At 38.4% G+C, this 15,097-nt stretch overlaps 1 protein-coding gene across 5 annotated transcripts in view; it reads right to left on the bottom strand.

Moving 5' to 3' along the window:
• ASTN2 (astrotactin 2) overlaps window positions 1-15,097 on the bottom strand; it is a 7,150,955-nt gene that overhangs the window by 1,575,585 nt on the left and 5,560,273 nt on the right. The gene's annotated exons all lie outside the window — the stretch shown is intronic.

Below are 15,097 nucleotides of genomic sequence, written 5' to 3'. Positions count from 1 at the left end.
GTGGTTGTACCGAAGCCACTGCACACCTAAGGTAATCAGTGGTTGCACAGTAGCCACTGAAAACCTAACTAGTATAATTAGTGGTTGTACTGTAGCCACTGCACACCTAAGGTAATCAGTGGTTGCACAGTAGCCACTGAAAACCTAACTAGTATAATTAGTGGTTGTACTGTAGCCACTGCACACCTAATATAATCAGTGGTTGTACCATAGTCACTGCAAACCTAACTAATATAATCAGTGGTTGTACCATAGTCACTGCATCCCCAACTAATATAATTAACTCTGAGGCCACTGCAACTCAGAGATAAGTGAAAACTCTACTCCTAGGTCTGGCAGTATTTGGTGAAAACTCCATTATCTGATTGAAAAAAAGCAACTTGCAGTCAAGTGGTCATATGAGCTCCATCTTTAATTAATAAGTGCACAGTCAGAAAATTGCAGCTTTAATGGTTACTTTAGTGCATTATTGCCTGTCATTCATTTAGGAATTATACAAAAACAACCCAAAAGAGGAGTTGGCACAGGTCGCCAATACAAATATATACATGTGAAAATGGTTGACTTGCCACTTGAGCAAAGCTTACTCTGAATCTGCATTGCTTCTTCTCTTGCCCGTCTGAGTTGTATACTGAGCACTGAAAACTAGATTATCTTAAGTAGTAATAGTGACTACAAATAAGACGTTCGAGGCACTTACATTACAGTTCTCATGCACAGCTGACACCGGCACATTGGTCAATGCGGCTTCCTCACCAGGCTTAGTTGTCCATTTCAGTCCGCATGCCCTTCCACTAACTTAAATTTTTTTTTTAACTATTTTCTGACTGCTCTAGTTTCTACCCATTTAATCAGCCCAAATTGCCCATAATATGTATTCTGTGCGAGAGTGAGTCTGTGTGTGTGTATCCATCCTATGATGTGTTAGTATACTATTGAGAGCTAGTTCCCTTGTCTTCTATACTGAGAATCATCAGATTAACTCCGTCTCTCCTGAAGACCCTGAACTGCCTTAAGCAAGTAAACCGAAAATGGATAAGTAAGTTATCATACTTTGTTGCTATTGTTATTTATGCATTAAGAAAGTGTTTTTGCACAGTGGGTGAGTTAGCAAAATGGTTTAATAATTGCCATAGTTAAGAAATGCATATTTATAGACCACCCAGATGGTACAACAGCATATCACACTGCATCTTAAGCCTGAAAGTCAGAGGGAGATCACTTCAGTGTCAGAGAACTTCATTTAACTGTTCAGCAAAGCAATGTGCAGCTCAGAGTGGTGGTAATATAGCAGTAATGATGATGGGACTTGTAATCTAGCTCTGTGGTGTGCACCAATAAATCACAGTTTAAGATCCAGATGACCCAAGTTCAAATATTGCTTCTGCTGGTATAGCTGGTCAGGGATAAGTGAATGGCTGATGTTCTGTCACCCACCCTTTGGAGGGACAGTAGATTCAATCACTACCTGCATTCCATTGTCGGACTTAGAGGTGACATAGTAGTGAGCAGGAACTAGCATTATTGCATCAAACCACTTAGCTTGTAGTCAGACTACCACATCTACAGAATACGCTTGTCACCAGAGGTGAGGTGCTGACCCACAACATGTGCTTGGCTTACAAAACTACTGAAGGCAGCTCTCATTCCAAAGTGTGTGAGCTTAGTAGTCAACGTATCCATATCATCCACCAGTCGGGTAGGGTCAAGGACTAAAAAATCATGTGGTCTGTTAGTTCTGGTGACAGTTTCCCAGAGAAAGCCCTATAATAGATCTGGAGAAGTGTTAGCAGTGAGAGCTGAAGGAGGGAGAGGACTGCTGGTGGTTGTGGCTCTCACCTGCAGGTCCTTTGGTTTACTAGTTGTATGGTCTGGATGGGGGATGCCTTGCAGAATGCTGATGGTCCATGGTTGGCTATAGCATGATCAGCTTTTATGCCCATCTTAATGATAGCCACATCTGGTGAGCTCTCAAATGAGTTATTGGCCAGGGTGAATAGTAGCGGAAAAAAAGGCTTGAAACCAAGAGTATGAAGCTGATGGTCAGATGGTGGGGTGGGATGGTCAGATGGTGGGGTGGTAAAAATCATATAGAAAAAATACTTTTATAACTCATAGTTAGCTAAACATGACCAATATGACTAGAAGCAATTGCTGTCTGAAAATGAAACACAAAGGGTAGAAAACATTGCAAGAATAAGAATGTTTCCTTGACATAAATCTGAGTTGATTAAACTAGAATTGAAGTTAGAATAGTGGGAGTTACATTCCACCATTTTTGAATGCAAGTTTGATCTTTTTAGTGGTTGCGGGGTAGCCAAAGCCTGTCCTAGAAAGCAGTGAATGTTAGGCAGAGAACCAGTTTCAGAAAAGGTTGTTGTTTGAATTGTAGGGCATTCTAACAGGCATTGCAGGCCATGCTTACATACATACACAATGTCTGTGGGATATGGGAAGCCAGAGACCACAGCAGAAACTCACACTGACAAATGACAGACAAGCAGATTCGATACAGGTGCCAGTCCAGCTAGAAACCATGTGGTCTGAGGCAAGAATGCTACTTCTTGCACAGTACTATGTCTCCTGTGATACGGGTACCCTCTCTGTGACCAGTACTCCCTGATGGTAATTTGTTTTGAAATCCCAGTTTGCACAATATAGTAGTCTTGACCTCCTCACTGAACCACCCAGCACAGCCTTTTTTAGGTCCTTTGTATCTGCATATCCAAATCTTAAAATATGGTGGAAATATGAGCTTGAGAGAGGAGAAGCAGGCTTTATGCAATGGTTGTACTGATTTTTACTGTAGTGCCCATACTCAGGAAGAACTTGCTCCCACATTCTTTCCACATGTGTCACACAGCACAGTTTACTGTGATGTTTGTAAGAAAAGTTTCCTGATCACACCTTATAATTACACACCCTCCTTGACACTCACTGTTTTGACATTCTCTGCCTCTCAGAGACCTGGCTAAAGCCAGTCACTAAAGATGCTGAGATTATACCCCATGGCTATAATATACTAAGGCTTGACCGTTCTAAACGAAAGGGTGGTGGAGTAGCAATTCTGTTTAAGAATCATCTCAATATCTCTACCCTTTCAGCCTGTCCAACCCAGGATAGTAAAGTAGAAGCCATCATCACTAAACTCCAATTAAATGCAAAGAAATTCCTTTACATCATCTGCATGTACATACCACCAGGTAACAATATACCTATCTTAGAAGACTTTCTCAGTTGGGTTTCCACCAATTACCCCCAAGAAACTATAATTCTTGGTGACTTTAATATAGACTGGAATACTATTAATGCTGAAAATCCCTCCTCTCACATAAACCTAAATGGTTTTACCCAATCCATTACCTCTACTACAAGGCTTAATAAGCCAAGTAAGAAACAGAGTATCTTAGACTGGATACTCATAAACAAAGTCAACATCACATATAAAGTAGGAACTATGCCTGATGACCTCAGTGACCACTGCTTAACTTATATTACAAGAGAAAAGACTGATTGTCAAAACCTCCCTAACATAAGAAAAATACGCTCTACCAAACACTTTAAAATAGACCTATTTCAAAACGAACTCAGAACATGTAACTGGAACCCATTAAATTCACTTCCACTTAACGAAGCAGTATTATTCTTTAATTCTACTTTCCTTTCCATTTTGGACAAACATGCTCCTGAGCGTACCATTAGAATGAAGTCTAATACAGCCCCATGGCTCTCGAATGAAACTAAAAAACTAATCCTCTCTAGAAATAAAGTTTGGGCCAAATGGAGATGCCATAGAATCAGCTCTGATTTTCTTCACTTTCGCCAACTTAGAAATCTTACCAAAAAAGCTATAATCACTGACAAAAGAAAATTCTACTGTGAACTTCAAGAAACTCATTTCAATAAACCTAAACAATTCTGGTCCTCGATCAATAGACTCCTTTCACCAGGAACAGCCAAAACTCCCTCCCCCCTAAATGCTGACCCAGACACCCCTCACCAAACTGCAAATGCTTTTAACTCTTTCTTTACTGAAACTATTCAATCTCTTGCTAGACAACTGAACACCAATAACTTCTATCCTCCAAATAATCTAGTAGACTCTTCTTACAACTTCTCTCTACAACCCATCTCTACCTCTTTCATCTATAAACTTATCCTCAAACTGAAACCTTGTACCCCCTCTGCTGACAAGCTCCTTTCTCTTTTTCTTCAAAAGGCAGCCAAAGAAATTGCATACCCGATAACTATACTTATAAATAGGATAATCCAAGAGGGAACCATCCCTGATATCTGGAAAGTCTCTCATATTATCCCACTACACAAAGGTGGTAACTCTATTGACTACTCTAACTTTAGACCAATTGTTCTTCTCTCACCTTTAGCAAAAATTATGGAGAAATGTATTCATCAGCAACTTGTACAGTATCTCTCTTTACACAACATTATAGCCAACTGTCAACATGGCTTTAGACCTCACCATAGCACCACCTCTGCCCTCCTTTCCTTTGTAGATACCATCAACAGCAATCGCAACAATAATCTTTTCTCTTCTGCTCTATTCATTGACCTCTCTAAAGCTTTCAACATGGTTAACCACTCTTCTTTAATTAACATCCTCGAATCCCTCTCATTTGATAACCTTGCCATTAAATGGTTTAGTTCATATCTGAGTAACAGACAACAAGCCGTTCTTTGGGACAACCACATCTCTTCCTTATTGCCCATTTCTATTGGAGTCCCTCAGGGCTCTATTCTTGGTCCACTTCTCTTCTCCCTCTATATTAATGATCTTCACTCTGTAATCCCTCAAGCTACCTGCATTCAATACGCTGACGACTCCACTATTATTTGTTCAGCATCTTCCTCTTCAGATCTAATCTCACTAACTCAAAATATATTCAACACAGTAGAAACATGGTTTACTAGACGGTACCTCCTTCTTAATGCTAAAAAAACTAAACTTCTCTTCTTCACCCCCACCACTCGAACCTCCCCATTAAACTTCACCATCTTGTCAAACAATGCCACTGTCATCTTTCCTGACTCAACAACTAAACTGCTAGGAATAACCATTGATAACAATCTCACTTTTGATCAACACATCAACAACACCATCAAATCAGTTAACAGAAAATTAGGATCCTTATACCGTATTAAACCATTTCTCACCCCATCTACTAGAGCTACTATCGCCCACTCCCATCTTATATCTACTCTCTTTTATGCCTCTCCTATCTTCACCAACCTCAAGAAAGCTAACCTAAACAAACTAGCAACTTGCTATAACAACATTGCCCGCTTTGCCACTGGTAACCCTTTCAGAACCCATCACTGTCTTAATTTGAAACTTTTAGGCTGGCTAGAACTACAAAAATATCTTATAATCTCACAACTTACTATTGCCCAAAAAATACTGTACCAACCTGATAATACCCCTATACTTTCACAACTTTTAATCCCTTATAACAATCTTACCTCCCTTCGATCCTCTTGTAAACTCCTGGCCAAATCTATAAAGTCCCACAACTTAGCTGGCAACTCTCTATTCACTAATACTGTTGGTAGAATATGGAATCTGCTACCTAGGGATATAACTCTGATCACATCCTTACCTCTCTTCAAACAAAAAATCAAACTGTACTTCCAAAATCACTGGCTTTGTTCATGTAGTACACCAGACTAACTTTCTTCATTACCCTTTTCTCTACCTTTAACCCTACTCTGTGCTTAATAGTTAAGCAAATACCTAGTTTTTCTTTTGCCCTTTGCAGTCCTTCTATGCTCTGACCTACTTCTCTCATCTCTCCCCTCTCTTCTCTTTTGTCTTCTTTTCTCTTCTCACTTTCTTGACTACTGTCTCTTCCCTCTTTTCTAGTTTTGTATTAATCCTTCAACTTTTCTAGTCACTTGTACTCTAATTTTTTTCTATATTTTAGAAGCTTTTTTGGCGCAGCCTTTATCCATTAATTAAGATGCTTTGTAACTGATCTAGTATTATTCATGTCTACTGTAGTTTTGTGTGGCTTAGCTTTTTGTTGATTTTATTACTAATTTTATATTCTTATTTTTATTTTTTTATTATTAACATGTCTCTTTGTTGTGTTTTGTGTGGAGCTTTTCTCCCCGGGCCTCTACTGAAAATGGAAATATATCCAGCTAGACTAGCCCGGTCAACAAATGTAAAATAAAATAAAATAAATAATAATTATCACCTGAATCTCAATCAGATTAAGAGATAACCTATGGCAGACCGTCTACTTCCATCTGTGATGTATTTTCTGTCCCATACCTAAAGGATACCCGTTATATGAGTGAGTAAGTGTGTGTGTGTGTGAGTGTGTGTGTGTGTGTGTGTGTGTGTGTGTGTGTGTGTGTGTGTGTGTGTGTGTGTGTGTTGGGGGGGGCACCATGTCACCAGTTGTCCATAACCAACGGTCAACTCTCTGTTTCACCCTCACCTTCTGCACCCCACCAATCTCTGTTGCTAAGTGTACCTACACTCCGACCATAATAGAAGAGAGGGGTATTATCACTTCAGTTTTAATGAATTGCACACCTCCTGTAACCACATTCATTTTATAAAACTAGAGGTGCGTGATGCCCCAGTGCTTACCATTTATTATACTTTATCACCTTCCCCTTGCTCTGTTGCCTGCTAGATTACTCACAACCACTTACACTTTATAAAGACTCTCAAGGTATCCATTCTCCCAATAACATGTCTTTACTCAATGAAAAAAGAAGCAGAAAACATAGATTACTAAGAGTTAATGTTTACAGAATAAACAGAAGCAGCTACATCCTTGGTAAGAGAGAAAAGGGATTGAGTATATGTTTACAGCATTTAAGATAAAGTGGATAAGGAAAGAGATAAAGGTGAAAAAAGATGAATAAATAAATAAATTGAAAATTAGGGATGCAAATATATGGGGTTATATATACTAACTTTAGAATAATGAAGAATAAGAGGTTTGCAGAAGAACACACAGCTCTCTCAAAATTTAAGCAACAAAACCACACCAGCAACTAGGATTAACGGGCCATTCAGAAATAATGAAAATATCATGTACCAAAATATGAGAAGAATAATCTGAAGCATGGCAGGTTAACTAAAAACGCTTTTGTGAGTCTCAAACTCACTTCATCAGACTAAAACCATATACATCACAGAACATTCTCTTAATTTGAGTAAAGGGAGCATGCATCTTTAAGAGACTAACAGCATGTAGCAAGTAATACAAAGTAGCTTATATAATGTCACAATAAATGTGACATTAAATAAGCTACAGAACCCACACTGTAAAAGTTTGCAGACTCCAAATCTGACCTCAAACCAGTGACAAGTGGAGTACCACAGGGTTCAGTCCTGGGAACTCTCCTGTTTGGTATCTACTTCTCTGAAGTACAGGCTAACACAGAAAGCCTCTGGCTAACGAAGTTTGCAGATGACTGCAAACTAGGGAGCCATAGTCAAGTCCCCAAATTATGTGGATATCCTACAGAAGGGCCTCGCTGAGACAGATGCCTGGTGTCAGAGCCATGGCCTCAAGCTCAATGCCAAAAAGTGCAGTGTCATCCCCTTTGGTAAAAACTCTGCTGCCTATGTGGTAGTTCATGGGTACAATCTACTTAACACTGAATGTGTGATAAGAGACCTTGGGACCCAGGTGGACAGTAGTCTCTCCTTTGATAGTCACATCGCCACAGTAGTCAGAAGTCCTTCTATGGCATGCCTCATCATAAAAGGGTTCTCATACAGGAAAAAAGAGGTCATTGTTCCCTTCTACTCTACACTCATTAGACCCATTATAGAGTACAACACCCCTTTTGGAATGTACCTCACAAGACATATGCAGCAGCTGGAAAGGCCACAGAAGTACCTCACAAAGAGGATTAAAACCAACAAAAATAAAAACGACAGTCCAAGGCAAACTCCACCTGAAGAATTAGTGATGAATGTCACACAAACAGCTCACAATAAGGCTCCAATGCTCAAATCCACAACCTGTAGTTTAACGCCACACAATATCCAAACGTTTTCGTCAAACATATGACTTCATCAGACAAAGACACAGTGAACTACACTAGTTTAAATACTAAATTAATTACACACTTGACTCCAATTAAATAATTTAGTCACATTTAAAGACACACAATAAATATCATAAAATCCTTCTCATTTTCATTTGTACAAAAAGCTTTTTTTTAAAACCAACCATAAAAAACCCAGTATATAAAAACAACTATAACAATGAGGTTGTGCATATATAAATGTTAAAAACACTAGTATTGTTGCATACCAGATCTGTATTGAATATTTAATAATATACATTTCAAATTCTGTCAGATTTGAGTTTTAAATATGGAATAATGGACACAGAATCATTGAGCCCAGGAAATCTATTGGATTCTAACAAAATTTGCCAGTATGTTTCCCTATGGGATAGTAATACCTCCCAAGGTCCACCCCTGGCTTCTTTAGAAACAGAATCTAATACAAAAAAAGAAAAAGTTCCTCCAGAGCATGTAGTAAGGTGCTTGTAGAGTGCATTATTGGTGTCACATTTTTGCATATCATAATAATGCTCGTATACCCTTCTACGGAGTTGCCTTTTGGTCTTCCCTACATAGAATGCCTGGCATGCCTGGCACACCGCCAAATAGACAACCCCACAGGATAGACAATTGTAGATTTTTTTGGAAACAATCTTCCTACTTCTACTTTCCAAATACACAAATTCTTTGTTGGAAATGTATTTACACTGTGAACACCGTCCACACTTGTAAGTCCCTTTACGTGAACTTTCCTGATAAAATGGTTTAGTATCCTGCTCCAAAATTCTCTTAATATTGAGACCTTTCCTATATACAGTTTTAAAAGTAATATCCTTAAATCCACCAAGATCTGTTAATTCCTGGAAAAACTTGAATTCCTTGTCTATGATCCTACTAATATTACCAATATTACCACTATAATCAGTGATATACAATAACTGAATACTATAGAGGTCTGTTTGGTTATTACCCCGCCCATTGTTAGAAAGGCCTTCCCCCAAAATGGGCTTAAATCTAGTAGATCTCCCTTTCAATACTTCTTCCTTTACAGAATTTATCATGTAACTGGGGTATCCCCTCTCCAAAAACATCTTAGACAACTTCTCACACTCAGTATTAAATAGTGGGTCCTGTGAGGTCATACGGGAGGCCCTAACGAACTGTCCCTTTACAATACCTCTCTTTTGGAACCCTGGGTGTGAACTAGAGAAGTGCAAGTAACTACTGGAAAAGGTCGGCTTCCTATAAACTGTGGAAGTAAACCCTGATGTATCTTTGGTTAACGTAACATCCAAATAGTTAACGTATTCCTCAGATATCTCATAAGTAAATTTTAAAAAGGTCGTTGTACCCCTAATATACGTGATAAACTCATTAATAGTCTCCACTGGGCCAACCCAGAAAATGCAAATGTCATCCAAAAACCTGGAATAATGTATCCAGTTTTTTTCATAACCACTTTTATGTACAAATTTCTTTTCCCAGACGGCCATGATGATGTCTGCATAAGTTGGTGCACAATTGGCCCCCATGGATACCCCCTTAATTTGTTGGAAATATTCACCCGCATAAAAAAATGTAATTATTTTTTAATACTAACTCCAACAGCCCAATAATTGTACTCACATCATTGTGACTAATCCCAGCACATTCCCACAATGCCTCCTCTAACCATTCCAAACCTATGTCCGTAGGAATTACTGAAAATAAATCCACCACATCTATGGTTAAGAACATAAGATTTGGCCTACACAGGTCATTTGTAATACTACGCAAAAATTCCCAGGAATCTTTAAGGAGGTACGAATCCCTCCCCCAAACCTGTTTAAGTTTCCAATCCAGGAACTTTGAGAGAGAATGTGTTTTGGAACCCTGTCCGGCCACGATAGGCCGAAGAGGTGGATCCTCCACACATTTGTGGATTTTAGGCACACCAAATATTGTGGGCACTTTAGGATGGTTATTTTCTAGGAATGAAAAAGTATCAAATTCAATGATTTCCTGATCTAACATGTCTTTTATGGTCAGATCAATTTTTTTATAGGACAAATGTATTTCATGAATGGAGGTTAAAGTATATTTGTCAGTGTCATACAAAATTTTCCCCATTTTACTTTCATACAGTAACTGACTCATAAAGACTGTGCCCCCTCCCTTATCAGGTTGCATCACTCTAATGGTGTGATTGTGTGCTAAATCCTACAATATTTTAATTTATTTTCACAAAGAGGATTACTGGGATCAAACAAATGCCCTACACTGACCGTCTCAAAAAACTCCAGCTTTACTCCATAGCATATTGCCTACTCTGAGGTGATCGCTGCCTATCATATAAAGCTATGTTAAACCCAAAGCTGTTGGACATGCTACACCTAAATAAATCCCAATCCCTCCAAGCTACCTGCTCTAGGGACGTACACCTTGTCACCACAATAAACAGGACATGCTGGAAGGATAGATTCTTGTCCCAGAGATTTCCCATACTCTGGAACAGGCTACAAATCTATGTCAAGCAAAGTTTTTCATTAGCACTCTTCAAGAAAAATCTTGATGAGTGGATGGGAAATAGGAAATACACCTCGGGGATCACTTCTGTCTCTCTGCTTGACCAGTGGCACAAGAAAATAACTTTCTTGGGTGGCGTAAGCCAGGGAAACTTGTTGGTTAGGCTTACGTAGGCCCTTGGGCCGATAGCCTAGTACCTACCTATGAACCTACGAATATGTTTAAATGGTGCTAGAATATTGGTTCTTCTGTGTTTAAATAGAGTGTTCTGAGATTTATATGGTTTTGGTCTGATGAAGCGAGTTTGAGATTCACGAAAGCGCTTACGTTAATAAATAAGAATTTTTAATCTGGCTGTGTTTCAGATCGTTCTCATATTTTTGTATTTGATACTCTCTAAAATTTGCTTTAAATAGGAAATATAACTGAATAAAAAACACTGAATATTTTAAAATAATTATATGATCTGTGAAATTATTTAATTTGTGTTTTATACTGTGAAAATATGAAAATGAATATAAATGTAATCCATTATATTTTTTGTTATTTATATGCTAGTCATTATAAACTTTGCATTTAGGATTGATGGATCTTTAATGTCCATCTAAGCTACCACTACAGCTCCGCAGATGCAGCTACAGTTTAATGTGTCATCTGAAGAATTGTGCAAGAGAAGTACTGACCCCCCCCCCGCCATCCTGACAGAAGTACTGAACCCCCCTGCCATGCTGCATTACATAATTCTTACTTATACACCAGTCCAAGAAAATGTAGAGCCTGAGGTACAAACACTGTCTTCACATCTTCCTGGCATCAAAGCCAATTGACAACCTGCATTCTTATGTCAAGTAAACACTCTTACTCTTGGTCAATGCTCAACTGTACTTGGTAGCGGATATTTAGAAACAAATATTTTTTCTTAATTTAAAAATAAAATAAAAATGAAAACACAGTCACAGACTGAATCATTCTACCTTGAAGGGCATATCATCATACTGAACTATCAAGCATCCTATTTGGCGATCATTCGAGGTACCAGCACACAGTCACTCCACACACAACCAAAATAAATTGACATATTGTGATCACAAAAGATGGAATCTATGCAGACCTGAAATGCTGACAATGCCTTCGGTTGGGTATGTTTCACTATACAAAAGAACATCACAGTGAAACTTACTTCAACTATCTCAAACTACTACCATATAGACTCTTATGTTTCATATAACATTTTAATTCTGATGTTTTAGCAATTATATACCACCTCATGAGACCTTATACAATTATATACCACCTCACGATACCTTGTACAATTACATTGCACCTCATGAGACTCATACAATTATATACCACCCTCAAAAGAAAGAATTCTGTTTGAGTATAAATGACTGACAGGCACAGTGGAAGGGGTTTGCCAGTGGCCAAATGACCAGAGATAGACTCAGGATCCACAGAGTTCATTTTATTATTTTAAAGGTTTAATAGGTGTTCATAGGTAGGTACTAGGCTACTGGTCCTAGGGCCTATATAAGCCTAGCCAAAGGTACCCTGGCTTTCGCCACCCAAGAAAACAATGAAATTAGTCTGCACCCTTGTCTTTTCCATAGCAGCCCAGCCTCTGGTCTCCACATGGAGTCAGGTATTAATCAATTAACTTTTCCTGTGACTAAAGAGAGTCCTGATCATGAGTAACATAGATGAACCATCTGTTTTTGTTTCATAGGCTGGCTCACGTATCTAATTCTGTCCTCCACATTTTTTTTCTACAAAGATCAATCATATGTTTAATGCTGCCTTAAAACTAATATTGTATAATCATCCACCTCTGACATGTGCTTATGGCAAGAAGGATTTTGACCACAGAATATGAGTCACCATTGAACTAATATATCCTAGAGCTTTCAGTAAGGCTGAATGTTACAGACAGCCAGTTGTAGATGGGATTCAAAGCACATTTATGCCATAAGCCCTCAATGCCAAGCTTATGGAAAGTGTAAAGTTCAAAAGTTCAAAATGAAGCATTAAAATTTATGAATTGCTCCCTGTATATTTTCATCACTACCATTCTAGATAACATATCCTTAACTATGTAAAGGTGTGTAAACATTTGAGATTCTTGGCAGAGGATTCTATGAAGCAAAGACTCCTGACAGTAGTCCATTAAAAGAGAATATCATGAGCGTGATGCAGATGACAGGAAGAAATGGAAACAGATGATCCACTGTGCCGACCCCTAGTGAGAACAGCCGAAAGAAGAAGATCATGGTTCCTCCTGCATGGTATAACTGTACAAACTTTCTTCTGACAGTGATGCCTACAACAGAACTATGTGGTAGTCACACCAAACCGCAGACTTGTCAGAGTCAATGCTGAAGCTATTCTGACATCTCTTCTTATCAAAAGTAATAATCCTCTTTCTACCTCATATGTCACATATTAAGGATCACAAATTCCTCCCTGCATCCCTTCCACCTTTCAGGAATAACACACCTCCTTTCCTACTTTCATTCCTCTTGACAGACAACAGAGACATCCTGAATGATTTCACTCCAACCTGCCAGGAATAGGGGACAGGAGAGCTTTGACTATCTCCCATCCCACCTATAAGGGATCAGAGATCCCATGATCAGCTTCAATCCCACCTGCAAGGAACAAGAGATTCCTGAATAATAAATTCAAACCCACCTATTAGGAATCAGAGAACCCTGACTACCTCCTGTTCTACCTGTTAATAACTGGAATACCATTCCTTACCTTAAACATAGGCTTAGCCTTCTGGTAGAACGTCCTTCCCCCAACCAGAAATTGAAGTTCTCAACTGTAGTCATAATTACCTAACCTGCCCCCTCAAGTATATTCTACATTCCATGAAAACTCACCTCCCACCTCTGTGGCACTGAAGTCTCATGGGGTTCTTTCTCCAGCAACCAGTGACCACTGCCATCACCAGGGTGGCCTATCAGTGAATGTACAGTTCCCTAAGCCAACAAAATTCCATCAGGGATTAGAACACTGACCTTATGGGTCAGTAACATCCAACCCAACCAATAACACAGACTCACATCTGCCATTCAGTTACCACTCTAAGTAAACTGTGTTGGACACTAATCTTGTCCCATTACTACATTAATGAGATACACAATTCTTAAGAATCATGCCTCATTACCATAGTATATAATGGATGTTAAAGTGTGCCTAGCTGTTTACTCTCCTCTTTACTGTCCTAAGAAAAGTATCTTCACCATCTCTTCTATAACACTCTTCTCATGACTCTCTGCTTGTACCTTTGAAAATTACATTATTATTCCACACAGATGGACAGTAAAGCATTTATAACACATGGAGAGCTTTGACTATATCCCAAAGACTGAAAGAAAAATAACTTTGGCATATTAAGGTTTATATGTAACAACCTTGTTATAATAGTCCTGTTTTAGCAATTTTCTTAGCTATGAATTTCACAATTTTACCTAGTGAACTTTGTGCTGCCATACATGCTGTATTCAGCATAAAAATGTATCAGAAAACTACCAGATTTAAAACTTGTAAAACGCCTTGTGCTGCCAGATAAACTGCAGCCAGAGTAAAATGCACTTCTAATCTGTTGACAGCTTTAAATGCTGTTTGACACTTTTTTCAACTGTTAGTACATCAGGGCAGATACGTCTGCAGAGGAATTACAAATAATTATGATCAGGTCTCCAGTCATAACCATATGTAAATATATTCTCAAAACAGATTCAGGAAATTCACATTTCAAGCTTCTTCTTCAAAAGTGAATTTCTTAATTCATTTCTCAAGAGACAGAGTAACTTGATTACATTTGGACACCCAGTCACAATCCTCTGTGTTAGGCTTAGTCTTTCATTCTTAACAAAATTATGACTGTTTTCTAAAATACCAGATTGTGTAACTTGTCTAACTATGCCAGTAAATCTGCTACAGTTATTCTCATATTTGCCAGCTCTACCTACTTGCAAAACAACTGCTTAAGAAATGAAGTTATGACTAAACAGATGCTTACTTTTTAAGGAGGAAAGACTGCAGGCAGACTTTGACTGTTTTTAATGTTTGATCCCCCTCTGGGATGCTAACACATCTGGACTGTTATTTTTTACTGTTTCATATATACTAATCCAGTCATTAATAACTTTAAGCGAGAGCATTCCACTTCTTTCCCAGATAAAATTAGCTACCTCAATTTAACCACCTCTCTTTCTTTGCTTCATTGGGAAACATGCATACCTTTCACTAACAGACAGCATTCTTCATGCTAAGTGGTCCAGTTTAATGGACTCTGTCTTGCCATATTGAAGAATATGCATTTACACAACTTTAATCTGCTAAGAAGCAATAAAGCACTTTAATGCAATCTGCTTGTTGTAACCTTATTTGTCACACAAGATATAACATGAAGTTAATTAAAGCATTTGCCAACATAGTTATATGGGAAAATTAATAAGCATTTACATTAACAGGCATGATGTTTGAAATGCCTGACACAGCAATAACATGGTAAATTTTTAGTGTTGAT

Source organism: Protopterus annectens, chromosome 16.part0 (assembly GCF_019279795.1).
Source record: "Protopterus annectens isolate FY-2018-M chromosome 16.part0, PAN1.0, whole genome shotgun sequence".
Taxonomy (NCBI): Eukaryota; Metazoa; Chordata; order Ceratodontiformes; family Protopteridae; genus Protopterus; species Protopterus annectens.
The sequence above is the reverse complement of the archived record's forward strand: the minus strand, read 5'-3'. Positions and strand labels throughout refer to the sequence as shown.